Genomic DNA, 26,927 nt, shown 5'->3' with positions numbered 1-26,927 from the left:
ATCCTTTATTTTATCAAAGGTGTTCAAGAAAATTCTTAAGACTTTAAATTCTTTAAATATTTAGTTTAAACAATTTGTACAAATGCGTTAATTAAGCTCTTGGCTTCAGGTTTCAAATCCATTACCATTGAGTCAGTTCTGACTCATGGAGACCCCAGGTGTTACAGTGTAGGACTGCTCCATAGGGTCTTCTTGGCTGTAATCTTTATGGAAGCAGATCTCCAGGCTTTTCTTCCGTGGTGCCATTGAGTGAGTTAGAACTGCCAACCCTCAGGTTGGTTGTATGCAAATCATTAGTGCCACCCAGGACCATTCTTTCTGGGAATAAATGGCTTCACTGGGAGGTTGTGAGGACTAGTGAAATAGTGAATAGGAGCGCATCTGGCAATCCTGGTCCTAGTGCTCCCTCCTGGCTCCTTTCCTCTCTCTGGTTGGTGCTCCTCTTACCACGGGTTGATGTGACCAGTGGTAGCCATAAGTGGATGTGTGGAAGGAGGTTGTGTGGGTGCAGGGTCAGCAGGGCACACTGCATGGGCCTGAAGCTTAAAAGGGCCCTCAAATTCTGACTGCTGTTCAGTGGGCATTTTTGCTCAGTTTAAAGCTTCACAGGAAATGTGGCTCTCACTAAAGCCCTCCCCTACGTGGCATCTGAGGCTGACAGTTCTGGAGGGGTGGGAGCCTCAGCAAGGAGAAGCTGCTGGAGACTCTGTTTATCTGCCTGTAGATCCAAGTATGAGAAAAGAGGCATGGGGGTAAGTCACAAACAGGACACTTTGCTATTTTGCAATGCTTTGAATTGAAAAAAAAATTGGAAAAGGATTGAGTCTAATTAGTTTTTAATAAAATCTTTTCCTGCATGAAAGCAAGTCTAGAAACCTGCAATTACTGATGATCACTTTTTTCAGAGCCAACCTTCAGGTGTCTCTAGAAAGTTCTTCGTGAGAGGAATGGTATCAAGCCTCAGATCCTTAACTCATAACCTTTATAAAAAGAAAAAAAGGAGCGTTCTGTTGTTTCCCACCATAAGCTCCTGACTGTTTTTCCTGTTGTTCCTGTGCCTTTTTTCTTAATAATGACCACGATGAAATCTCATGAGCAAATTAATCCTTTATGGTAGCATTTTCCTAGGGCTTGTGGGTAGAAAAAAACAGCAAATTATTTGCCACTTCCAACATCCCACTTAGTCGCACATGTATTATTGTCTATAATTACCAGAGAAAAGTTTTGGAGACGTAGCTTTTTTTAAAAAAAAAAGGTCAATAACTCTTGAGAAGAATCTAAGCCCTCAATGGCATTTGCAGAAGCTAAGGAAAGTTAAGCCATTTCTAAAGCCAAATAAAACCCAAACCCACTGCTGTTGAGTCAGTTTCGACTTATAGCGACCAAACAGGACAAGAAGAACTGCCCCATAGAGTTTCCAAGGCTCTAATCTTTATGGAAGCAGACTGCCACATGTTTCTCCTGAGGAGCAGCTGGTGGGCTGGAACTGCCAAAGTTTTGGTTAGCAGCCGAGTGCTTACCAACTGAGCCACCAGGGCTCCTTAAGCCACATATAAACCAAAACCAAACCCGTTGCCATTGAGTCGATTCCGACTCATAGTGACCCCATAGGACAGAGTAGAATTGCCCCATAGGGTTTTCAAGGAGTGGCTGGTGGATTCGAACTGCCGACCTATTGATTAGCCACCAAACGCTTAACCACTGCACCACCAGGGCCCCAAGCCACATATACAAGGTCTTAAATAAAGCATTTCTGAAATGACCATGAAACTATGCAACAAAACTTTCAGATTCAAGTTATCTCCCTTTGTATTTTGGAGGTTAAAAAAAAAACAAGCTCTGGCTTGTGTAAAAGTTTAAACATAAGTAGAAAGAGGTCCAACCAGAAAGTAAATCATAGTTGAGCCCCAACCAGAAAGCAGGTTTTCTAATTAATGCCTCAGCATGAAAAGCAATATTGTTGGGAAGTTCACCCAAGGACACCCACACATGATGGCGTATCACTTTTCCCTAAAACCGATCTGCCTTTTAAGTTTGATATGTTATCGTCATTGGTTAAAAAGTGAATCAAATCTGATTTCTCAAAGAGACTTTCTAAAAAACAGTCACAGAGCCTTACCATAGGGCCTTTGGGGCGATTCATTTTAATATGGCTAAAAGAAAATACATTCTTAGGATTCGCTTGAGAGCATGCATTAGAATTCTTCAAAGAAGTTTTCAATCTCTGGTAACATAAACAATTAGGAAAAAATACAGTCATGAAGCAAGATGTAAGGCAGTAACTTTCAGATATTGCAGTTACAGGAATAAAGAAAGGGACAGAAATTCCAGTAAGTGAAAATCATGATAGTCATTAGAGAGGAACCCTTCCCCCATACCCAGATAAACCACAGCTCCTGTATTCACACCCTTGGATGGTCCCTTCCCCCGGGCTGGCTCTGGGACCTGCTTTGGACCAATAGATGTAGCAGAAGTGATGCTATATGACTTTAAGGCTAGGTCATAAGAAGCTGTGAACTTCCTTCCACTTAGATTTCTTGGAATGCTCACCTGTGGAAAGACTGCTGCTAGGGGTGGCTCCAGCTGTGATTCCATATTCTGGTTCTGACCTCCCTTCTAACACCATTCCCACATTTCCAACTTGCTTCTCCATCTATACGTCACACCGGCATCTCAGATTCGGTGGGATCAAACCGCTCACCATCCTCCCCAAACCACTTCCTGCTTCTGAAATCCTCTTTGACGCTGCAGCCAACATTTACCCAGACTAGATTCCTCAGTCATTCTCAACTCTTCCCTCACCCTAGTTCTCCACACCCAACTGATCGATTGAGCCCAGTCTATGTTATTTCCTCAATGTCTTTAGAATCTCCTTTCCTTTTACACAGCCACTATCCTAGTGACAGCTGTCATTTACCCAAACTGTCACAACTGCCTCCTAATTGGTGTCCTTGCTGCCAATATTTCATTATCTTTACATCCTCTCTAAATTGACCTTTTACCTCTTCTCTAAACCCTGCTTCTCAGGGGCCATTAGGTTTGAAGAGTCCTTGGGTTGTGCAAATGGTTTGATGGGCTTGGCTGCTAACTGAAAGGTTGGAGGATCAAGTTCAAATACACTCATCAATGCCTTGGAAGATTGGTGTGAGGATATACTTCCAAAAAATCAGCCATTGAAAACCCCATGGAGCACAGTTCTACTCTGACACATGTGGGGTTGCCATGAGCTGGAGACTACTTGATGGCAACTGGTATGTACAAAGTCCACTACCCTGAAACCTCCATGCTGTGAGGAAGCCCAAGCTAACCATGTAGAGAGGCTGCATGGAGAGAGAGAGAAAGAGAGAGAGAGAGGGCTGTCTGACCAGCCCCAAACCACAGCAACTGAGGCATCAGACATGTTAGTAAAAAAGCCATCTTAGATGTCTACCTCTGTGTAGACTTTGAATGACTCCAGCCCCAGCCACCATCTGACTACAATTGCATGAGGGACATACAGCAAAAACCACCTAGCTGAGCCCAGTCAATTCACAAGACCATGAGAGACAATTATACACTGTTGTTATAAGCCACTCCATTTGGGGTGGTTTGTTAAGGAGTAACAGACAACTAACACAAGGAGAGAGGAGAGACAGGATAGGAAAGGAGAACAAGAGGATAAGAGAGGGAGAAGAAGTGCATGCAGTAAGGATTGTGCAATGCTGGGAGGCAATACAGATGACTAAAGAATACTGGCAAATGCTCACAGACAGATGTGGCTAGATAAAGAACCTAAAAATGATCAAATAGGAGAACAGTTCAAAGGATTCTTTTTATTACCTTGTGCAAATGGAACTCACTGCCTCATAACTGCATTTTCTCATTTCTTCTTGACAGAGACAACATTATCTGAAGCACTCTCAACTTTCTTCTGCTCTTCCTTACCGGTCTCTGAGGAAAGTCTCCATAGCCCTCAAAGTCTCTGACTGCTACCCACCTCCTTTCAAGCTCTTTGACCAAGCCCTTTACAGTACAGTCTTCTAAATCTCTCTGTACACATCTTAGCTCAAAACTGTACCACGTTCCACACTCTCCCCATGTTACCTCAGCCACTGATCACTGAAATACGCCTGAAATACTCCTTTCTCTCCTACTCTTTGAATTTACACCATATATCAGTAACACCTAAAAAAAACAAAACAAAACAAAAACAGCTGCCAATAAGTCAATTCCAACTCATGGTGACCCCACAGGTGTCAGAGTAGAATTGTGCTCCACAGAGTATTCAGTGGTTGATTTTCTAGAAGTAGATAACTAGGACTTTCTTCTAAGGCACCTCTGGGTGGACTTGAGCCTCCAGCCTATTGGTTAGCAGCTGAGTGCATTAACTGTTTACACTACCTAGGGTGTCTTCTCTATCGGAAACACTGGTGGCATAGTGGTTAAGTGCTATGGTTACTAACCAAGAGGTCAGCAGTTTGAATCCGCCAGGTGCTCCTTGGAAACTCTACGGGGCAGTTCTACTCTGTCCTGTAGGGTCGCTATGAGTCGGAATCAACTTGACAGCAGTGGGTTTGGTTTGGTTTGGTTTAGGGTGTCTCAAGTGTCTCATAGGATACAATAAATAAATAAAATTGGGTCACTGCCTATATGTGCATTTGAAGACCTCAATGGCAAAACAGTAATGTTTCCAATGAGCTTAGCAACTCCCCCTTCAGGCTCTATGATTCTGGACAGTTCAGGGATTAGGAGACGGACGGAAGAGGAGAGAGGTGAGTTTTGAATTCAGACCTTAGCAGCTATCTTGTTGTCTCTTAGCATTTGGCTTACCAATCTGATAGTGCCAGGTGTGTTACACAATTAAGGAGTAGCTAAGAGTGCCAAGCAGGTTTGGAACTCAGCTTCCCTTTTTGCTAACTGTGTGATGCTAAGCAAGATATTAGTCTACCGTTCACCATCAGTTTAAAAGCAAATGACACTGAAGATGAAGTGAGACAGTCTACACAGAACAGGGAATGGCAGTGTGCAGCAATTGTTAGTTACGATAACCATTAGCTGTTATTTGGGAATCTAGCTCCTCTGAGCTTGTATGCCTTTGCTGAGTCATTCAAATTACTCATGAGTCTATCGATGGGGTCAATTAGTGCTTCCTCTCAATTAGCTTTTTACTCTAGAGAGATACATTCTGTGAAAAGGGCTGTAAGTAAAATCACCATCTTGAGTATACGCCGTGTTGTCTGGCTATTAAACACAGAGCTGTGTTTTCTGAGGCAATGATCCTAGAATTTTTTATTTCAAGGACCAGTTAACAGTAGCTTACCCAAGGTCAGTAACTTCTGTTTTCCAGTTGTAAGGACAATAAAACAAAGCAACAAACTGCATTCTTTTAAACTCCATGATTTCATTTCTAAAGTTCCTTTTAACACCAATTTTTTTTTAATTTAAAAGTAGGAAGTACATAATTGAAGACTCTAACACAATCCTTTAAATCGAATAAATTTACCTTTATATATACATATAAAAAATTCGGTCTATTTGCTCATTTTGTCTCAGACCAGAATTAGACTTTTAGTCAACACATAGGAAACACAGCCCTAAGAATAAAATTTTAAATTATGTAACACTGATATATTACAAAAGGACATATGTACGTTATGAGACACAATAAAGTACTGAGGAAACCACCACCCAACTTAAGAACTAGAACCTGGTGACCAGTTACCAGTTGCCATTGAGTTGATTCCTAGACACTTTCTTATATGATTACACTGCATAATCACATCTAACTAAATTAAAATGTTCCTATTTTTATGACAATCCTCTAATACCCAGTCCATAATCAAATTTCCTAAATCATCTCAAAACTGTCTTTCCACATTTGGTTTATTGGAATCAGGAGCCAAACAAGTTCCACACGTTACACTTGGTTGTTTCTTAAATTTCTTTTCAACTAGCAAGCTAGGATAGAAAGAACTCCATTAATCCAATAGTGAGTCTGTATGAAAAACCTACCACATACAATATTCTTAATGCTGAGACATTAGAACCATTCCTTTAAAGTCAGGAAGAAGGCAAGGATGCTCACTTTCAGTATCAAATTGGAGTTCAGTTCAATACTGCTAAGATTAAATAATAGGAAAGGAAGAAACACATTAGAAATTAATAGAACTTACGGATTGAATTGTGTCTCCCCCCTCAACCCTCGCCCAATATCTGTCAACTTGGCTACACCATGTTTTGTGTGATTGTTCACCATTTTATCATCTGATATGATTTCTCTATGTGTTGTAAATCCCATCTCCATGATGCTAATGAGGTGGGATTAGTGGCAGTGATGTTAATGACGAAGAACTCAATCTACAAGATTAGATCATGTTTTAAACCAATCTCTTTTGAGAAATAAAAGAGAGAAGCGAGCAGAGAGACATGGGGACTTCATGCCACCAAGAAAGCACCACTGGGAGCAGAGCATGTCCTTTGGACCTAGGGTCCCTGTGCTAGCTCCTAGACCAGGGAAAGATTGATGACAAGGACCTTCCTCCAGAGCCAACAGACAGAGAAAGCCTTCCCCCAGAGCTGAAGCCCTGAATTTGGACTTCTAGCCGACTTGACCGTGAGAGAATAAACTTCTGTTTGTTGAAGCCATCCACTTGTGGTATTTCTGTTATAGCAGCACTTGATGACTAAGACAGACCTAACAAGAAAGTTTAGCAGGCTTGCGTCTTTGAGGTATCATTTAGCTTGTTCTGCTATGTTTCCCATTTAGTCTTTAGAATGTCGGCACTTGCGTTCCTAAGTGAGATCATTTGGCCTCAAGTATACCTGCTCTCGGAAGAAGCTGGGGAGACTTTCCTCTTTCTTTTCAAGGTATGACCTCTACCTTGAATGCTTAGCAGAATTTATCTGTAAGATCATCTAGGCCTGGTGTTTTCTTTTTGGAGAGATTTTTAATTAGTCACTCATTTTCCTTTAAATATATAGGAACATTCAGGCTATCTGTTGCTCTTTAAGTCAATGTGTAAAAGTCACATTTTTCTAGGGGTTAGTCATTATGGCTGAATTTAAAAAATTTACTGACATAAAAATTTTCAAAGTATTCTCTTATTTAATCTCTGTTCACTCTATGATTATTTTTCCTTTTTCATCCTAATATTGCTTGTGTCTTCTCTTTTTATTGGTTTGTCTTACTAATGGTCATTTTCTTTTTCTTTTCCTACTTTTGGTTAGCACCACCACTCCACTATTGCCTAATTTGATTATAATAAAAATATTTTAACATACTTTTTTCTGGATAGCATCCTAGTAAATCCAAATTATTTCACTTAAAGTTCCGTAGAAAAGAATAAGGGCACCACCTATTTTAATTGCAAACATAGAGTAAAGAAAGAAAGAGATGCAGGGAAGAGAATAGGGCAATCTTTCTATTTAATGTATTTTAAGAGTAATCACATATTCCTTATTTTCTCACTAACTGAACTCAGCCTCTGGTTAATTCAGTCTACCTTAAGGTAATGACATTCATTCCACAATGAATTCTACATCTTCCAAATGTTTTATGCTTTCACTCAAGCTTCCACACACCACACTTGAAGCTCTTAAAAACAAACTACAATTCCATCGACTTATGTACACAATTTTTTCATGCACTGGCAGAAGATTATTTAATTTTAGGCAATAAGGACAGTTCTAGCTATTCTTCCCAGGGTTGGAACAACGATAGCCTTTGACTTTTATGTTGCAAGCATATAACCTTGAATGGTAATACAGACCCTTGGTTGAACTCTCCAATGCACTGTTTATCCACAGTGGCAGGAAAGATGCCAGCCCTCAGGGATAACCAAATATTTATAAATATTTGTATTAATGTTCTATAAGAATCCATAAATATCAATAAGGATCTATTTTCCAAGCTACCATGCTCTAAATGACTTTTTTCTTTCCTTTATTTTTTTATTTTAAATATAGACTCTCGAGTAGTTGCAAAAACAGTAGAAGTCCTGTGTACCCTTCACCCAGCTTCCCCCATGGTAACATCTTACATAACTGAAGTATAATATCAAACCAGGAAACTGACATTGACACAATACAACTAACTACACTACACATCCTACTCTAATTTCACAAGTGCTTGCGTTCACTTGTGTGTTTGTTTGTTTTGCTATGTGTGTATATAATTATTTGACATTTTATTTCATGTATACATTCATATACCTACCACCACAATCCAGACACCACCACCAAGAACTCCCTGGGGCTACCCTCGTATTCCAAAAGACTTTTTAAGACTAGATCTAGTATATACAAAGAGCTTCAGGATCAACGTTGAGTGCCTGCATATTAACAACAGTAGTAAGGGTTAGCCAAGTCATTTTTAATTTTTGGAAAAAGTCATTTTAAAAGCATTTTTATCTCTAAATATAGGTACTAATGTCACTTCCGCTTGGGAAGACACACAGTAGCTGCAACTCTCTGTGTTTTACTATGGAAATAGGTAGTAGGCTTTAGCTACCGTGAGGGAATACACTCAGGCCCCTAAGTCAATAAACACATGACAAGAAGAAAAACCCAAAATGAAAAATCACAGCCTCGATAGCATTTCATTAATATCAAACAGCCACAAGTTTGCCCATTTACAAGGATTGCTATGAAGAAGCAATCGGTCAACATTAGTAAAATCCAATACACACAGTACACATTTGCTCACAATTGAGAAAAAGTTTAACATCTTCAATCAAAACACATAGATGGGACAGCATAAAGAGAAAAATAACGACTCTCCTACACCTTGTTTTTCCACAGCAAAACAATAACGAACAGACTATCCTCACTAGGACTAAGGGAAGAAATTTAAGTCGTATTATTATATCAGATTGTAAGAATGTAACTCCAAGGAATGACTATCAAGTGTTTTAAATATATAAGTAAACAAACGTAGTGGTTAAATGCTACAGCTGCTAACCAAAAGGTCAGCAGTTGGAATCCCACAGGCACTCCTTGGAAACTCTATGGGGCAGTTCTACTCTGTCCTATAGGGTCGCTATGAGTCAGAATCAACTCAATGGCACTGGGTTGGGGTTTAAGTAAACAAAAGATTCTCTCAAAAGACTAGTGACTAAGAGATACGAGACACAAGTAAAAATTAAACATCAAAACTAGTTGGAAGTAATTAGATACCACTGCTTCTCATATTTTCTGTTCTTCATTTTAATTTGCTTTTTAAAAAGTTTTATTGTGGTAAAATATATATAACATTTGCTATTTTAATCATTTTCAAGTGTACAATTCAGTGATATAAATTACATTCGCCATGTTATGCAACCATCACCGTCATCCATTTCCACATGTTTTTCATCACCCTAAACAGTAACTCAGTACTCCTTAATTAACAACTTCCATCTTCCTCTTTCCCCAGCCCCTGGTTGTCTGTATGCATTGGCTTATTCTAGACAGTTCAACTAAGTGGAATCATACCATGCTGGCCCTTTGCTGTCTGACTTATTTCATGCAGAATAATGTTTTCAAGGTTCATCCACGCTGTAGCATATTATCAGCATAATATTCCACTGCATGGATATCACATTTTGTTTTTCCATTCATCTATTAATGTACACGTGGGTTGTTTCCAACTTTTGGCTATTGTGAATAATGTTGCAATGAACATTGGTGCTCAAATATCTGAGTTTCTGCTTTCAATTCTTTTGGGTATATACTGAGGAGTAAAATTGCTGAGTCAGAAAGAAATTCTGTTTAGCTTTTTGAGAAACCACCAAACCGTTTTCCACACCAGCCGTACCATTTCACATTACGGCTTGCAATGCACAAGGGTTCCAGTTTCTCCACAATCTCATCAACTTTAAATTGCTTTTTAAAATAGTAAGTTCTCTTCCAATGGCAGTATCTTCTAGTCTGATAATAAAGTAATCTGGTTTATTAATGTGGAGGTTTGAAATAAACCAAAATGAATAGTAAGAGGAGGAACTCCTTTAATAAGGATCCATTATGACTCATGAAAATCACAGAATATTTGCCAAAAAAACTATAGCTGCTGTAGAGAGATCAATCCCACTTCTTTGTTAATTGTACAAAGAGTATGTTTTCTGATGTTACAACAGGTCAGTGAGGAGAAAGGGGGAGAGGAGATACTGCTTTCGACCGAAGGCTGCCCACTGTCTCCGTTGAGCATGGCCATCTTTCTCTGAACTACACAGACAAGCCACTTAGAATTTCCTAAATTGGTAAAGGAGAACCTGTAGCTGAACTGAAAATGTTGCTGCATCACTACAGGCTGGCACACTTTCACAAAATGCTTTTGAATCCTGCCAACTCAGCATCTTAAATTTCCTGGTATAATTTCATGAAATTTTAAGCAGAAGGTTTAAACACTAAGAGACCAATGAGTTTAAGTACATCATATTAAAAAAAAAAAAAAAGTGAAATGCTATAATCTAGGAGCATCAGAACCCGTCTATATCCACATGGAGGGGTGAGAATCAGGATCAGCCCAAAGGGTGATTACTGTGAGGTGGTGGTCAGACACACCTACACTCTCCAACTTTTGCACTGTTTCTGACACCAGCAGTTCCCACCTCAGAACTCTCTACTTCTCTGCTGAGTTTGATAATTCATAGCAATGGCCACACCATACTCATAGGCCATACTCATGATTATGTGGTTCATTAGGGAAGTAACAGGGTACGACTGGGGATCAGGATCAACTTTGTAAGTGGCAGGATACAACTCAGGAGACCAGATACAGTTCTTCAATCAGGACAGCTTCCAACCAAGACAGCTCTCAGCTTCTTCTTGAACGTGCTGCAGGCAGCCCTTCTCTCGGCCATGCTGTGCTTAGGCAAGTGTTACAGCTCTTTAGCTCCACTGACAAGTCCCCAGAGGCACCCCACCCTGTCAGCAAGCCTCCTGCCAAATATACTAATCTCTCATTTCATGAGCTGGCAAGCCCACTGCAGCCACCTCACACCTGTCTCCTGGTTCCATCCACTCATACTGCTGCTGCCATTTTCTGTCACTGGCTTCTACTGTGGTTGCCACCATCTCACATCATCGCCGGTATTACATCTCTCTCTCTTCTGTGTCTATGGGGTTCTCAGCACAGGGACCCTGAGTCCAAAGGGACTCTGCTCCAGACTCTTATTGATGGTAGTGAGGTACCCCTCAATCTCTGTGCAATTGGGCCTTATATAAGCCTACTTCTTGTCGACTTCAAGTCATGGCCCTCCCCACAGACCTAACTAACCAATAGCCACAGTCCCTTAATTTCTATAGAAATCGACCTAATTCTCCAAAAGGTCACTTAATCCTATTGTGTGGTTTTAAGTACCCTATTTGTATTTTTTTTTTTTAATTATAGTAGACTAGCCAACCCCTTGTAAGACTGTGGCCCAGCTAATCATTTTGGGCAGAATTATAAACCTAAATCTAGAAAAGCCATATATAATAGAAACTCATTGCACTGCAAATATCTACCTAACTATGCACTATCTGATATCTTGGTATTTCTCTATTTATTACTTTTAAAGTTACTATTATTAATCTAGCAGTTAAAAAGTATACAACTACTCAAAATGCCATTAATCTCAATGTCACTGAGGACAGTGTATCTTGTTAATGCTCAAAAGGAAAAAGACCTGCCCATCACGCATCTGTCAGTTCGCCGTACTGTGGTGGCTTGTGCGTTACTGTGATGTTGGAAGCTATGCCATCAGTATTTCAAATACCAACATGGTCACCCATGGTGGACAGGTTTTAGAGGATCTTCCCGACTAAGACAGACTAAGAAGAAAGGCCTGGTGACCTACTTCTGAAAATGAGCCAATGAAAACTTTATGGATCACAGCAGAATGATGTCTGATGCCCTTGCTTTGGACCATCATCAGGAGGGATCAATCTCTGGAGAAAGACATCACATTTTGGTGAAGTAGAGGGTCAATGAGGGTGTTGGGGGCCCTCGGTGAGATGGATGGTGCGGGATTGGGCAATGTTTCATTCTGTTGTACATAAGGTCACCATGAGTCAGAGTTGACTCAACACCAGCTATCTAAAAAAAAAAAAAAAAAATCTACCACCTCTAAAATTATCATCAAATGGATAAAAAACCATTTGTATTAATGACCTTAGATTGTACCAAAAAAAAAAATTTGTGTATAAAATGAAGGACTAAATATAGCTACTTGGATATTGAACGTATTTCACCAAAACATTTTTAAAGAATGCTACAAATGCTATGTTTACATTTTAATCATCGTCAATATGGAAAACCTGACCTCTCAAACTTCGTCTGAAAAGTTGGCAGTTTATGATTTTCCTTGTGTAGGTCTAGTTGTTCCTCTATCATTGCCTTCCTCTTCTTCCTCTTCCCAGTCCCCATCTGTTTACTGCTAAGGTATTCTTTTGAGATTATCTTGAAATCATTCCCATGTTTACTCCTGCATTGGGCATGGTCATCTCCCCAGTCGCCACTGTCTATGTCTGAACGCTGCTCTCCACCTACCTCCTGTTCCATTACTTCCTGCTGCTCCTTCTGCCTCGTCACATTTTCTTTATCCTCATTTCCAATTCTTCCTCGTGGTCAGACTTCTGCTGCTTTTTGACTGCAGATTGCTTTGCTTTGCTTCAGCTGGCTTCAGGTGCTTTGTGTTCATGTGTGCACAGTGGCCTGAAGGGGTCCATAAGCCCAAGCTGCCTGACATGACAGGGACCAGAAGTGATTCCTTGCTCCTGTTCTGAGCTGAGGGGCGGGGACGGGGATGCAACAGGAGCCAGCAAGACGCAGATGCCTGGACCCACACATAGGTAATAAGCACCTGCTCGAATCCTGGCTGGCCAGAGGGAAGAAGGTCGTAGCTATTACTGCAATTACAAGAATTAATCCCAAGGCACATGTTTTCAAGTGAACTGCGTCCTCTTGTTGCTATTGCTAGCTGCTGTCGAGCTGGCCTTCAACTGATGGCAACCCCATGCATGACAGAATGAAATGCTGCCTGGTTCTGTACCATCCTCATGATCAGTTGCAGATCAGACTGTTGTGACTCATAGGGTCATTGGCTGGGAGTCTAACCCAGATCTTCCTCATGGAAGGTGAGAATTCTATCACTGAACTACCAGTGCCCCGCCTCCCCAACCCCAAACTGCTAGGTCCACCCAACTACCTCATTTCCGTCTAGAAAAACCTGAGCATCGTGTGCTTCAAGTTCGATTTTTTTTCTGGTTTCCTTTTGCCTAGGAATTCCTGAAACTTCGTTTTCACACTCCTTTCCATCATCTTTTCTTTCCTCTTTTCCCTTCTTTCTTGCTGTTTTTATTTTATTCTTTTCTACTTTCAGCCTTCCTTTTCTTTTTCTTTATGTTTTACAAATTTTATTTTCATTATTTTTAGTGCTTATTGAAAAAACTGCATCTTTAAAAGCTCATTACCGTAGTCAGTCACAGCCCTCCTCTTCTTTCTTTTTTTTATTGTGCTTTAAGTGAAAGTTTGCAACTCAAGTCAGTTTCTCATACAAAAATTTATACACACATTATTATGTGACTCTAGTTGCTCTCTCTACAATGTGACAGCACACTCCTCCTTTCCACCCCGGATTTCCCATGTCCGCTCAACCAGCTCCTGTCCCTTTCTGCCTTCTCACCTCGCCTCAGGACAGGAGCTGCCCATTTAGTCTCATTTACCTACTTGAACTAAGCAGCACACTCTTCACAAGTATCATTTTACATTTTATAGTCCAGTCTAAACTGTCTGAAAAGGTGGCTTTGGGAATGGTTTTAGTTCTGGGTTAACAGAGTCCAGGGGCCGTGTTTCCCAGGGTTCCTCCAGACTCAGTCAGAGCATTAAGTCTGGTCTTACTACATTAATTTGAGTTCTGCACCCTGCTTTTCTCCTGCTCCATCAGGGACTCTCTGTTGTGTTCCCTGTCAGGGCAGTCATCGGCAGTAGCTGGGCACCATCTAGTTCTTCTGGCCTCAGGCTTATGAAGTCTCTGGTTCATGTGGCCCTTTCTGTCTCTTGGGCTAATATTTTCCTTGTGATGTTGGTGTTGTTCATTCTCCTTTGCTCCAAGTGGGTTGGGACCAATTGATGCATCTTAGTTGGCTGCTCACTAGTTTTTAAGACCCCAGACGCCACTCACCAAAGTGGGATGCAGAACACTTTCTTAATAAACTTTGTCATGCCAATTGACCTAGATGTCCCCTGAAACCATGGTCCCCAGACCCCCACCCCTGCTACTCTGTCCCTCGAAGTGTTTGGTTGTATTCAGGAAACTTCTTAGCTTTTGGTTTAGTCCAGTTGTGCTGACTTCCCCTGTAATGTGCACTGTCCTTCTCTTCACCTGAGATAACTTTTGTCTACTGTCTAATTAGTGAATACCCCTTATCTCCCTCCCCACCCTCGTAACCATCAAAGAATGTTTTCTTCTGTGTTTAAACCTTTTTGGACTTCTTATAACAATGGTCTCAAATAATATTTGCCCTTTTGCGACTAATTTCACTCACCATAACGCCTTCCAGAGTCAACCATGTTATGAGATGTTTCACGGATTCATCATTGTTCTTTATTGTTGCATAGTATTCCATTGTGTGAATATACCATAATTTGTCCATTCATCTATTGATGGGCACCTAGGTTGTTTCCATCTTTTTGCTATTGTGAACAGTGCTGCAGTGAACATGGGTGTGCATATATCTATTCATGTGACTGCTCTTAGTCCTCTAGAATATATTGTAAGGATAAGGATTGCTGGATCACGTGGTCACACGGTACTTCCACTTCTAGCTTTCTAAGCAAGTGCCAAATCAATTTCCAAAGTGGTTGTACCATTCTACATTCCCACCAGCAGTGTATAAGTGTTGTAGTCTCTCCACAACCTCTCCAACATTTATTATTTTGTGTTTTTTAGATTAATGCTAACCTTGGGGTGAGATCATACCTCTTTATAGTTTTTATTTGCATTTCTCTAATGGCTAATGATCGTGATTTTCCTCATGTATCTGTTAGCTGCCTGAATATCTTCTTGGTGAAGTGTCTGTTCATATCCTTTGCCCATTTTTTAATTGGGTTATTTGTCTTTTTGTCGTTGAGTTTTTGCTGTTTCATGTAGATTTTAGAGATCAGGTGCTGATTGGAAATGTCATAGCTAAAATCTTTTTCTCAGTCTGTAGGTAATCTTTTTACTCTTTCGGTGAAGTCTCTGGATGAGCGTAAGTGTTTGATTTTTAGGAGCTCCCAGTTATCTAGTTTCTCTTCTGGTGTTTGTGCATTGTTAGTTATGTTCTGTATTCTGTTTATGCCATGTGTTAGGGCTCCTAGCATTGTCCCTATTTTTTCTTCCATAATTTTTATCATTTTAGATTTTATATTTAGGTCTTTGATCTACTTTGAGTTCATTTTTGTGCATGGTGTGAGGTATGGGTCTTGTTTCATTTTTTTGCAGATGGATATCCAGTTACGCCAGCACCGTTTGTTAAAGAAACCGTCTTTTCCCCATTTAACTAAATTAGGGCCTTTGTCAAATATCGGTCGCTCATATGTGGATAAATTTACATCTGGATTCTCAATTCTCTTCCATTGGCCTATGTATCTGTTGTTGTACCAGTGCCAGGCTGTTTTGACCACTGTGGTGGTGTATAATAGGTTCTAAAATCAGGTAGTGTGAGGCTTCCCACTTTGTTCTTCTTCAGTAATGCTTTACTTATCTGGAGCCTCTTCCCTTTCGATATGAAGTTGGTGATTTTTTTCTCTATCTCGTTAAAAAATCCCATGGGAATCTGGATTGGGATTGCATTGTATCTGTAGATTGCTTTGGGTAGAATAGACATTTTTACAATGCTGAATATTCCTATCCATGAGTAGGGTATGTTTTCCACTTATGTAGGTCTCTTTTAGTTTCTTGCCATTGTGTACTGTAGTTTTCTTTGTATCGGTCTTTTATGCGTCTGGTTAGATTTATTCCTAAGTATTTTATGTTCTTGGGGGCTATAGTAAATGGTCTTGATTTGGTTATTTCCTCTTTGAAGTTCTCTTTGTTGGTGTAGAGGAATCCAACTGATTTTTGTATGTTTATTTTGTGTCCTGATACTCTGCTGAACTCTTCTATTAGTTCCAGTAGTTTTGTTGTTGATTCTTTGGGGTTTTCTGTGTATAAGATCATATCATCAGCAAATAGAGATACTTTTACTTCTTCCTTACCGATCTGGATGTCCTTCATTTCTTTTTCTAGCCTAATTGCTCTGGCTAGGACTTCCAGCACAATGCCAAATAAGAGTGGTTAATAAAGGGCATCCTTTCCCTCTTCTTTCTTGGTTTATGTGGGTACAAAACTCAAAGAAGTATAAGAATTCTAAATTTTAACCTGAACAAGGAGTGTAAAAATTCTAAATTTGTAACTTCATTACTAGTTGTTATGAAGACACAGTTGTAAAATTGGGAGGGTAATGCATATCTTATTCAATGGTTCAGTAGGCTGATTCACAGTATTTAAATATTTGGACATCTGGTATTTCAGACTCCGTTCATACTTTTGCCTGAGCCCTGCAAAAGTTAGGATGTCTACTATTCCATTAAATCAAGCTTGTATGTTGTGTGGAGTCCCTGGATAGGGCAAACAGTTAATGTACTCGGCTGCTAACTGAAAGGCTGGGAATTCAAGTCCACCCAGAAATGCCTTGGAAGAAAGGCTTGGTGATCTACTTCTGAAAAACCGGCCACTGAAAACTCAATGGAACACAGTTCTACGTGGATACACATGGAATTGCTGTAAGTCGGATAGATGGCAAATGGTAACGGGCAGATTATATAGTAAAACTATTTTATACCTTTAACAATTTTTAGCCAGATTTACCTTTAAACAATTGTGCAATAAGTGGCAATTCGGACAGTAGATTTGCCAACTTCTCATTGTAGTATTACCAATTTTTTGCTACAAGTGTTTTCAAATTTAGAATTATCATATGCATTCAAATTTAAAACTATTATATTGTCCTGGTGGACTGAATCATGATCATTGCATGGCTCTTTTTATACCCAAGAATGTTTTCTTGTCATAAAGTTGATTTGCCTGGTTTTAATATAGCTACCTGTTAACTTCCTTTTGGTTAATATTTGGCTGTTATATATTTTTCCATTTGTTTGCTTTCAAGATTTATGTGTCCTTATTTGTAGTTTGTCTCATGTAAACAACTTACAGAAGGTTTATTTTTAATCCAATATGAATGTCGTTTTTAAAATCAGTTTTATTGATGAGTAAGTTATACAACACGATGCAAATACATTTACATGTGTATTTCAACGAGTTGGATAAACGTATGTATAACGTATGTGTCTAAGTGCCACACATTCAAGAAGTAGAACACTCCTTGAGCCCAGAAAGTTCCCTTGGTCCCTTCCCAGTGAGCCCTACCCCCTCCCCAGGCAATTACTGATCTCTTCTGGCTGGCTCCCTGTCTCTATAGTTTCTAGAGTATGCTCTTTGTGTAAGATTTCTTTCACTCAGCATGATGTGTTTGAAATCCATCCATGTTCTATAGTTTATCAGTAGTTTGGTCCTTGTATGTTTGGAGATTTTTGATTTTTAGGTAATTTTTTATTGAAATTCACCTTGAACCCTTACACAGGTGTTGCTTCTTCCTCTACCACCTACCCCTCCCCCCCAAAAAATACATTTGCTTTTGTGAGCAAGCAGGGGACACTACCAACCTGGAACCACCTGACCTCCCTTTGAGGGTCCCAGCTTAATGTGGGAACCTCAGGGACAGCTCTCCCTCTTGCCCTGGACCCCAAGCTGGTCAGCAGCGCTACTGGCATTTGTAGTCACACGAGCTCTGGCTATTATGTTTGCTCACAGAAACACACTCGGGTAGTCCTCAAAGATGTTCCAAGTTCCTGACACTCACTAAAGACATATTTGCTTTCATTTATCCTGTATCTCACCATGTTTTAGCACGAGGGCCCTACAGATGACCTAGTCTGCTACTTCCAGGATCTGAAGTCTTTATCTTTTATGTTTAGAAAGTTCCATTTGGGACACATTCCTCTCAGCTCTAAGAATCCTGTAAAATCTCCCTAATGTTTCAATGGTTTACATAGCATTTTCATGCACCTTATCGCATCTGATTCTCAGCTGGTCCTGTAAGGTGGGCAGAGCAGATATTGTTATCACCATCATAGCAATGAGGAATCTGAGGTCGAAGGCAGTTAATTGGCTTCCCTGTGCCACTCGCTTTTATGATTTCAGATGTTATCTTTACACTGATCCTCCCAAATTTCAATCTCCATCCCAGCGTTCTCCCCTAATGGACTTGTTTATGTCATGCCATATAAACATCTTCATCCAGATGTCCCTTGTCCACTTGAAGCCAACCTATACGAATGACACTCATCATCTCCCGCCATTAAACCTGCTCCTGTAACCCTACCTCTGTCCACCCTGTTGTGGTGAGCTGCTATCAAGTTGGCCCCCTGCTCATGGTGACTCCATGCACAATGGAAGGAAATGCTGCCAGGTCCTGTCCCATCCCCGTGATTGGTTGTGGATTAAATTGTGTGATCCACAGCGTTTTCATTGGCTGATTTTCAGGAGCAGATCACCAGGCCTTTCTTCCTAGTCCATCTTAGTCTGGAAGCTCTGCTGAAATCTGTCCAGTATCATAGCAACACGAAAGCCTACCCTGACAGACAGGTGAGAGCTGTGCATGAGGTGCACTAGCCGGAAATTGAACCTGGGTCTCCTACATAAAAAAAAAAAAGGTGAGAATTCTACTACTGAACCACCCACCTTGGTCACCCCAAACTAGCCACTTAATCACCAACTCCTGCTGATTTTACCTTCTAGGACTGCACTGTCCAATACGCTGGCCACTAGCCCCAATGTGGCTATATTAACATTTACATATTTACCTTTAAATTAGTTGAAACTAAAAATTCAGTTCCTGCACAATTTAATGTTCAGTAGACACACGTGATTTGTGGCTACCATATTGGACAGCACATTACAGAACACTCCTACCATCTCAGAAAGTTTCCATGGACAGCATTATTCTAGAAGTTTCTCTAACTCACCTGTCCTGCTCGTTTGATTACGTCTGCCCTTAGTCTCCCTGCCTCTACTTTTGCCCGCTGCCCATTTCCACACTGCCACTGGTATCACACCCCCAGTCTGACAGTGTACCTTGCCTGCTTCAAGCCCTTCAGTCTACACTCCCTGACTCCCTTCCAGCCTCAGCCCTCACCTTTCCCTATCGGGAAACAGTAAACTTCTCTGTTTTTCTGACCACACCCCCAGGGCCACATGCCTTGGCTTTGTCATATAATCCCCTTTACCCTAAAAGACCTTCCCCTCCCTCACCTCTAGGATTAAGACTTCTATGGGTCTCAAATTTTGAAAATGCTTTGGTGCTCCTGTATAATCTTAAATAAAAATAAATCATTAAAAAATCATTACTGCCATAAAATAAGAGTAGGTAGGTACATTAAAAGTGTCGACAGTTCGAATCCGCCAGGTGCTCCTTGTAGGTACACTGAAGTATTATTGCTTTAACACTTGGGTGAAAAATACCAAACTCTTTAGGAGTCCCTGAGCAGTGCAAATGGTTAAGCACTTGGCTACTAACCAAAAGGTTGGTAGTTTGAACCCACCCAAAAGTTCCTTTGAAGAAAGGTCTGGTGATCTACTTCCAAAAGGTCAGCGCATAAACACCCTATGGAGCAGTTCTACTCTGTACACATGAGGTCACTAAGAGTCAGAATTGACAGCATTTTTTTTTTTTCCTTTTCATTCATTTAAAAGTGTTCCTGTTTTGCTAGTACCCTAAGTATGCACCTGCAAAGCTGAATGGGTAATGTAGCAATATTTTTAATCTTAAGATTTGATTCTAGGAAGCCTTCCTTCACCCCAGATGGTTTTGGTTCCCTTCAGTCTATGTTCTCAGAAGGTGCCACATAAATCTTTAGCTCTGCAGTCTCACCTTTTCCCACCTTATCCTGTTCAATCATCTTATAGACCTAACTTGCCTGCTAGACTGTAAGCCCCATTAAGGCAGGGCTCATCAACATTCTCCTTCACATCCCCAACTGAGGGCCTCATATATGGCGCTCAAGAATGTGTGTTGAACGAATGAGTGAGCCATGACTGGAGCCTGTTTGAGCTCTTTCCTGGGCTCTTAGCATCCCCAGTGGGTACAAGGAGCCAGGACAGAACTCTGGCTGCTGACTCCAGCCCCAGTGGCAGTTCTCCAGGACACAAACAGCTAAATGAGTGGGCCTACTCAACAGATGGGAGTCCCCAGGTGGTGCAAAGGATTAATGCACTCTGCTGTTAACCCAAAGGTTGGAGGTTGGAGTCCACCCAGAGGTACCTCAGAAAAAAGGCCTGGTGATCTAGTTCTAAAAAAATTAGACTTTGAAAACTCTATGGAGCACAGTTTTAGTCTGACACACATGGGGTCACCATGAGTCAGAGTCAACTGGAAGACCACTCATTTACTTAACAGATCTGTTGGGTTTGTTTTAATAAGCGGCAGCAATATTGGCCCAGAATACCAATTTGCATACTGCTTTGCATTCTGAGTTCCAGATGTGAACTCCAAGCATGCTAAATTTTAAAAAGAAAAGAAACCAATCTGTTCAAATTACATCAATCATACTCAAGCCATATCACAAGGTCAGCATGCCCAAGAAAAATGCAATGGATTTTTAAACCAATCTATTTAACCACACCCTGAATTCAGAGAAACAGACCTCTGACAAGCCCCCACCCTTATCTTTCATTCTCTTTTGCTCTTCTCTCCATCTCTCCTTCTCAGCCACTGACTCCCAGAGTCAAAGCTCCAGGGACTGCTGATTGTCAATCAGAGCTTAGTCACAGCCTACCCCAAACACAAGAGTCCTTAACTGAGCACCCTCTTATCCAGGGCCAAGCCAGGACATCTGAGCAGGACTGGATTGTGGAATCAATGGGTGTCTGAGTGAATGGGCCAGCACAGTATCTGGCACACACCAGGCTTGAAATGAGCACTTGCTGAGTTTGAATATAAATGAAGTTACTCATCCAGAGGAGCTGTAGAACTAAGAAAGAAAATGTGGTGCAAACAGTTAGCACACTTGGCTGCTAAACAAAAGGTTAGAGGTTTGAGTCCACCCAGAGGTGTCTTAGCAGAAAGGCCTGGTGATCTACTTCTGAAAAGTCACTCACTGAAAACCCTACGAAACACAGTTCTACTATGACACTAACGGAGCCACCATGAGTTGGACTTAACTCCATGGCAACTGGTTTTGGTAGACTGACAGTAAAAAGAGAAAAGGAGTACCTCAAAAGCTGACATAGAAGGGTTATAAGAGACTGAAAATGAGCAAAGGGAGGAATTCTTATCAAATGGCTTTCAAATGTTTTCTCTTTGAAGTCAGCAGTCTAGTACACGGGAAAGAACACAGGGCCAAAAGGCTGAAGATGCGAGATCAGGACGCAGCGGTGACTCTTTCTAGCTGTGTCAAGTTACCTGGTGTTTTAGTCTCTGCAGCATCTACAACGTGGCCATAACGTGTGGAAAGGAACATAAAGTGACTTTATCATGTACTGGAATGTAATGTCAATTGGCCATTTATTATGGATTTGCCTGTGTTTACCGATTTGGTGACCACTCTGCAGATGGGGGTTAGTGACATCTATCCACAAGGAAGTGGGAGAGGCAAGTGAGATGCCAGGCACCCACATGCTCCATCAGGATCACACGGATCAGGGTGTTCTTTGCACACCCCTGTCTTAGCCCCCTGTGCTGTTGTAACACAAATACCACAAGTGGGTGGCTTTAAAAGAACAGAAATTTATCTTCTCACAGTTCTGGAAGCTAGAAGTCTAAATCAGGGTCTCAGCCTTGTGGACTGCTTCCTTGTTGGTAGCCCGGACGTTCTGTGGTTTCTTGGTGATCCTCACCTGGTGTCTGTCTTTCCCAGGATGTTCCTCTGTCTAGAAGCCCTGGTGGCATAGTGGTTAAGAGCTATGACTGCCAACCAAAAGGTTGCCAGTTCAAACTCACCGTGTGCTCCTTGGAAACCCGTAGGGGGCAGCTCTCCTCTGTTCTAGTGTTGCTATGAGTCAGAATCGACTTGATGGCAGTGGGTTTGGTACTGGGTTTTGGCCTCTGCTAATCTGCTCTGTTTATAACCCAGAAGTGATTAGGTTTAGGACATACCTTACACTGACATGGCCTCATTCATAACAAAGAACCCCTATGTCTAAATAAGATCTCATCCACAGGGATAGGGGTTAGGGTTCCAACACATATTTGGGGAGTGAGGGAGGACACAGGTCAATCCATAACACCCTTACCTGGCCAATAAATTCTACTGCTTCACATTAAACCTTCTCAGCAAGAGAGAGAGAAAGATGGAGGGAGAGATGGAGAGATAAAGAGAGCAAGACCTGGAGGCAGACAGATGAAGAGAGAGAGCGGGGAAAAACCTACAGGACAGGAATAACTGACTGCTGAACTATGTTGGGCAACAGTTCCCCTCCCTGGGTGGCAGTGTCAATAAACACTGAACCCTGCCTTTCTCCACAGTGGACTCTTGACCATGACAATGAAACTATTCGGTTGAACTGAACGTTCAAGTTTTGAAAGTTAAAAGTAACTGACGGGCCAATTCCTTACTCTGATTCCAGGATTACCCAGGTCTCACACGCCTATAAAATTGCACGGCATCAGATGACCAATTATTTTTCCCCATGCCGAGCCAGTGTGCCAAACTCAGGACAGGGGGAGGGTCCTTTCTCATGATCCCTTCCAACCCTGCTTGGGTGGGATTGGTTCAGGTCGGCTCAACCATGGGGAGCTGAAGGAGCTGGATTTCTAATCTGAGGCAGCTGCTTGTAGCCCTCTCTTCACCTCCACGACCACCATGATAGCTGGAACACACACACACACACACACGTGTTACTTCAGAGGCTCGATGTCCCCGGAACCTTCGCAGGGCAGGGCTCTTTGTTCTGTTCCCTGATGTAGCCCAAGTGTCTGACAAAGTGCCTGGTACATAATAAAGGTGCTGGATGAATGAGCAACCCACCCAGAGCCAATGGAGCTGCCCTTATGAAGCGCAGGCCACTGACCCAGCAGAAGCACCAGGAAGAACACCAGAGCCTTTCTTGACCAGAGGAGGCCCTGCAGCTGCAAACTGAGATGTGACAAAGGACGCAGAGTGGTGTCCCGCACTTGTGTTTACACCCCGTGGGTCTAACAAAAGAGCGGAAGAGTGCCACCACGGGGTGCGAGGGTGTCTCCTTCGCATGGCTGTGCAATGTGTGCGCATACACACAGGGAAGACCGTTCCTCTACTGTAACAGACAAGGCCTGGATCCACCCCCGCCCCCACCAAGCCTTGCAAAAACACCACAAAAAGTTTCCCTCAGGACCGTTCTCAGCTTGTATCTTTCCTTTTCTGAGGCACAACCCCTCCTGGCACCTCTTGAGCAACAGCTATGCTAGTGCGTTTAGCCCTGTTTGATTCCAAGTGTCTATCAGACTAGGCAATGCTTCATTGGTTCAAAAACGCTCTCCAGGATCCAGTATTTGAATGTATGAATTAATCAAGGCACAAAAACCTACATGAGGCTTAAGAGAGTGAGAAAGCAGAGTGCTCCATCAATGCCATCTTTCTGTTCTTAAAAAAAAAAATCACAGGACTTCCGAGTTCACCAGATAATCCTTTCTTAAACAATGTAATTTCTTGAGCAATTTGATTTATAAGACCATGGTTGACTCCAGTCTATCAAGGTGTTTGGGGCTGCTTTTACTCACAGAGGATTCCCCGGTTAACAAATGGTTAATGCCACTGAAAACTCTATGGACACAATTCTACTCTGACACACAGGGGGTCTCCATGAGCCAAAGTCAACTTGATGGCAGCTAGGTTTTTAAATTTTTTTTTTTACTCATAGATGACAGTGGATAGTTTAAAGTTAGAAAGACAGAAATAAGCTGGGAAACATTCAAGTGTGACAGATTTGTGGTATCTGCTGATTTGTATTTTCATTTGGCTTTAATTTACTAATTAACAAATGGGGCAAGAACACATACTTGGGTCGAGTTGGAGGCTTTTGCTTCCACAGGAGTCTCCAGTGAAATAATGATCTTGCATTTGTTACTCCGCAGTAATTGCCATGTCAAACGCAGCCTTGCTGTTTCACTGCAGGGTTAAGTTGAGGAAAAACCAGGCTGGAGAAGAACATTCTTATCCAAGCATATATCTGCAGGAAGGGAGGGGGAGGCAGGGGGAACAAGAGAGTGACCAGCCAAGGGTGTCTCAGTTACTCTCTCCCTCCCTTCCTCTAATTCAAAACATTATCCTTTATTATTGCTCTAGCACCAGAAAGCACATTCTTTGCTCCAGCGATTCACTTCATTTTCCTGAGAACACAATGCAGAGAGTATCTCAGTGTAAAGGTACTGATTTGTCTCCAGATTAAGTTCAAGCTAAACTGCTCTCTTAAACCATTTTGTTTTTCCTGAAGCACAGCGGGTCCACACAGCGGGTGGGTCGCCCGCCAAGTCACAAGGTCTTGGCTCTTTTAGGATCTCCAATCACAGACGGATGAGGCGAGTGAACAGGCTTTTCCACAGGTTTGGGGACCAGGTGAGGAAAGCTATAAAGACTGATCCACAGGCACCGAGGACATCAACCCCTGGTTTTTCAGATTGACACAGGCTCTAATTTACGTGGACCAACAGTCTAACCTCATCAGTACACTAAAAGTATAAAAAGTCATGGCTCATTAGGTGAAAGACAGGTGAGAGGATGTGAGCAGAAAGGGGCTGTCCAGGGACTCCAAGGAGCAGCCCATGCAAACCAGGAAGCAGAGTAGGAAGAAGGAAATAAAGTTTGGAGCCACCGGTAGACCAGCACATTGGGGTTGGAGTCCAGTTCCTATTTGGTGGGTAATTGCCCTGATACTCATCGTACCTTCAGTCCAGGTGGCTACGTGGCTGGTGCTCACTTGATACTACCACGCACTCCTTCTGGATTCTCTCTCACTAGGAACTTTTCCTTTCCTTTCCTTTTCCTGTTTGATGTTGTTGAACATCAGTCAACCCAGGTCAAAAGGAGAGTAGGAATGAGGATATTGGTGGTTCAGTGGTAGAATTCTCACTTTCTATGCAGGAGACATGGGCCCACTTCCCAACCAATGCACCTCAGCGCAGGCACCACTCATCTGTCAGTGGAGGTTTGCATGTTGTTATGATCCTGAATGTGTTTCAGTGGGGCTTCCAGACTAAGAAGACTAGGAAGAAAGGCCTGGCAATCTACTTCCGAAAACCAGCCAATGAAAACCCTATGGTCATCACGAGTTGCAAGCCCACTTGACAACAATGACTCAAACGAGCTTTGATCATTAGCATCTTCCCCACAAAATCTTAAACCAAAACGACTATAATCAGTGCAACTGATGTTCTGAATTTCAATTTCTCTTTTTATACCCTTTAAATGCCCAGAAGTGGGCAGTAAGGAACCCAGTAAAAAATGAACCACAAGGATGTAACTGAGGTAATTCAGACCCAGGATGATGAAGGCTTTTCCATTTCCAAAGCCACCTCTGGGTTCCAAGATCACACCAGACCGCTGACCTCGGCTTCCAGGTGCTCTGCTCCCTCCTGACGAAGAAGACCACCTGGAAGACCAGAACATAAACGTCTGCAAAGCAAATAAGGCTGACTCTTCACCGGATAGTAAGAACAAGAGGTGAATGTGAACCTATAGCATAATAGATTTGACTTAGATACACTTAGATTGACCTTCTGAGTTAGAGAAAAGGAAACTGCTCCCTTAGAGCCTTTTGGACGAAGGAAGAGCTCCACCCAACTGGTCTCAGAAAGAGAGAGACGATGAACACAGCCACTGCCAGTCAACCCCCAGGTATCGTGTGTGTGTGTGCGTGCGTGCGTGCTTGCGTGTGTGTGTGTGTTTGAGACACAGGGATAGATCAGGCAGGGCCAAAGCGGGAAAGGAAAATATGAACCACTCCTATGGGATGGGAAAGTTACATAAGAGGGTCGGGGGGTAGCTGTTCCTTTTTGTGGCCCTGCTTCAAACTAAATGCCGCTGAGGAAGACTAAGAAGACTGGGGATATACTCTTTTTGCATAGGCTACCATCTGAATATAGTGGACTCTCTGACAGACACATGGGTGGAAGAAGCAGTGAGTATTTCAAATTACAACTTAGGAAAAAACTTTGTCTCTTAAAAAACCACTAAAGTTTTAAGTTAACCAGGTATGGCCAGATTTTATCGTGACATAACAATGTCAACAAAGGCCAACCAAAAGGAAGGACCTAGAAGTGGAGCATGAGTTGAAGTTGGCACATTTTCAAGTGGGGCAATGAGGCCAGAAGATTCTCCTGTGTGTTCCCGACTCCATCAGGGCTGATCTCATGGTGTAATCTTGGTAACTGGCTCAGCTTTTCACCCTTTCATATCTGTTTCCTCATCAGCAAAGTGCTGGATACACTAATTCCACCTAAAAGTGAGGTGTGCCTAATCACCAATACTTGGAAAGAGAAATAAAATATAGTTTCAGAAAAAGCTATGCCAACACTCAATATTCAACTAAAGATCACTGAACTCAACAGATATTTACTGAGCATCTATTACATACAAAAAGCCATGTCAACACTCAATATTCAATAAAAATCACAAAATTCAACAAATATTCACTCAATATTTATTATATACAAGGCATGCCAGAAGTCTTTGGAATTGCCTGGTCATCTCTATGTCGTTCACATTTTCACATGAAATAACTTTAAAGGTCATTGATAGGCTTTAAAAAAAAAAAATCTTTCCTTCATTTTTATATTAGTGGTCTCATACAGTATTTGTCCTTTTGTGATTGACTTATTTCACTCAGCATAACGTCTTCCATGTTCAACCGTCTTGTGAGATGTTTCAACGATTC

At 41.7% G+C, this 26,927-nt stretch overlaps 1 protein-coding gene across 1 annotated transcript in view; it reads right to left on the bottom strand.

The window, feature by feature from the left end:
• BMP6 (bone morphogenetic protein 6) overlaps positions 1–26,927 on the bottom strand; it is a 213,589-nt gene that overhangs the window by 40,626 nt on the left and 146,036 nt on the right. The window lies entirely within an intron of this gene.

This window comes from Loxodonta africana, chromosome 1 (assembly GCF_030014295.1).
Source record: "Loxodonta africana isolate mLoxAfr1 chromosome 1, mLoxAfr1.hap2, whole genome shotgun sequence".
Lineage (NCBI taxonomy): Eukaryota > Metazoa > Chordata > Mammalia > Proboscidea > Elephantidae > Loxodonta > Loxodonta africana.
The sequence above is the reverse complement of the archived record's forward strand: the minus strand, read 5'-3'. Positions and strand labels throughout refer to the sequence as shown.